Here is a 2,425-nt window from a genome sequence, read left to right on the forward strand (position 1 = left end):
ATGCCTATAATCAGCAAACTAAGCAGAATGTACTTGCATATGAGCTATGACCAAATTTAGACATAAATGCCATCACAGTTGAAATATAAAACAATAAACGTTGTAARCAGAACGTGCACCTGCATTGAAGCAAGCTTGCCATTTTTAGATATAAATTCAGTCACAAGAYGAAATGAAAGTTAGTTATTTGGGCGTTGWAAGGTCGACATATTTTTYWAAATTWTTTTTTGGTGGTACCAAAATKTACTCTGGTAATACTTCGAACTCAGWAACAAGCAWCTGSAAAWWYTTTTATTTTTAAACGTTAATTCATTTTTAAATGAAAATTAGATTTTTAAACATGTTTTCAAATRAAGCGTATATTTAATTTAATCAGTTTTATTTATGTATTTTATCTAGTTTATTATCAATTCTTTTGTTCTTTAAGCAGGTACTGTACCCATGTTTTSTGACCCATGTTTTGATTTCTATTTTAGAATATTTTATTTTATCTWAGAGCTTTAGTTAAGAATTATTCTTTTAATAAACTAAATCATTRTTTGTCTTAACCACTTCTACCAYCATCATCATTGCGCATGTTTAATGAAAAATGTTTAAAAGTAACATATTCCTTTTGGAACCGCATGTTAAAACCTATTACCAACGTGAAACTGGAACGTTGTAACTTTGTTACAGAAAAATAACCGGTTATCCCCCCTTAATTTAGATCCAAAATCATTAAAAATGCTTCGCTTAAAAAAACGTAAAATATTTTCAAATAATTGGGCGGCCCAAAAAACTGATAAATTCGATATGAATACTCTGCATAAGAAATAAATTGCTGTGATTGTTTTACACGCAAAAACTTCATTATGTACAGTTTCGCTTATTTACAATGGCCAAATATTATATATAAAGAGCTTTAGTTAAGAAATACTATTTTAATAACCTAAATCATTATTTGTCATTACTATTTCTACCATCATCATCATTGCGCATGCTTAATGAAAAATTTTAAAAGTAACATGTTCCTTTTGGAACCGCATTTTGAAACCTCTTACCAACGTTGGACTGGAACGTTGTAACCTCGTTCAGAAAAACTAACCGATTATCCCATCCCTAGTGTGTACAGAAAAGTAAGAAAGCTGCTCAAAAAAAAAACATCTATTGAATTCATCTACTTTAAAAGAAAAATATTTGAAATTGTAGGAAATCGCCAAACCAAATTCTGTTTACATTTTTAACAGGGATAATCCCCAAAATCGGTTCCTCAAACTGTTGTCTGGTTCGTTCAATTAGTGAACGCGAATTAGCATGTAGCAACAATTTTTAAATTGAATTGTTCGACAAGCATTATGGGTTTACGAAAGTCGTGTCAATTAAACCATTATTGGGATTTACAACATTTTACTATACAATCTGCGTTTGTCAGCTAATTGGAAATAATCTGCCCGAATGAATAAATGGTCGCATTTTCCTGTTGTGTTCAGCTCATGATCTAAACAAAGCAGCTCAATTAAAATGGAAATGGAACATTCCTATTAGAGGTGGCAACTATATAATATAACGCCCCATTAATTAGAGCGGGGAATTGAGAGCTTGAACATGGAAACGGAAATTCCATGTGTCTTTAACAAGTATTCCGATGAGGAAAAGCAACAGGATTCAAAATTTTCCATAACCAATCTGCATGAAAAACCCCTTGAAAACATTCGCGATTCAACCAGCAGCAAGCAAGCTAACGAATTTCACCGCATCTTTTGTTAAATTAATAGGAAACAAGTGCGGAATTTCAATACCGAAATGCGCTAAAAACGAATGGGATGCATTCTCATGGATTACTCCGACGCCAAAACTCCCTGTTATTCAAATATTGTGGAAATTTATGATTTGCTGGTTGTAGCTACCCGGGCTTGCTGTAATTTACGACTTATGCCGTATAAAACACGAATGCGCTTTGTACAGTCCCATTCCCATTTTGGATCCACATAAGTAGCAAAGTTCGGTTCCGCTCTGCCTGCCCACAATTTTGTTTAATCTGATCCGGTTTGGGGAGCTTCAGATACTAAACAGTGAATCGGTTCGGTTCCAATGAGGATTAAAATTATTCGTTCAGCCGACTGAACTAAACCCTCGAAGTGCCACGTTTCCCTCGCAAACTGTAATACTTTAAGGCAAAGTCACCCTGTAGTTATTTATGTCACATGCTGCTCTGTTTCAATACGTTTAGGTACCAGAGATACAATGCAAGTCGCCTTGATAAAGGAGAATTTAATTGGACCATCGTGATCAGCTTTTTTGGTTCAACCGTTGAAATTTTTATTTTACGTTTGGGTCTGATGATGGGGAGATGAAAATGGCACAAATAATCTTTATATTTGAATTTAAACAGAAAAGATTACAGTTTTATTTGTCTGCTTTCCCACAAGAAGATTTTTTTACAAAC

General features: G+C 33.6%; 1 protein-coding gene across 1 annotated transcript in view; it reads right to left on the reverse strand.

Moving 5' to 3' along the window:
* The window catches only part of LOC109537283 (E3 ubiquitin-protein ligase MIB1), a 338,077-nt gene that overhangs the window by 150,426 nt on the left and 185,226 nt on the right, over positions 1-2,425 (reverse strand). The window lies entirely within an intron of this gene.

Source organism: Dendroctonus ponderosae, unplaced genomic scaffold (assembly GCF_020466585.1).
Source record: "Dendroctonus ponderosae isolate FM_Combo_2020 unplaced genomic scaffold, Dpon_F_20191213v2 Dpon_F_20191213_3, whole genome shotgun sequence".
Lineage (NCBI taxonomy): Eukaryota > Metazoa > Arthropoda > Insecta > Coleoptera > Curculionidae > Dendroctonus > Dendroctonus ponderosae.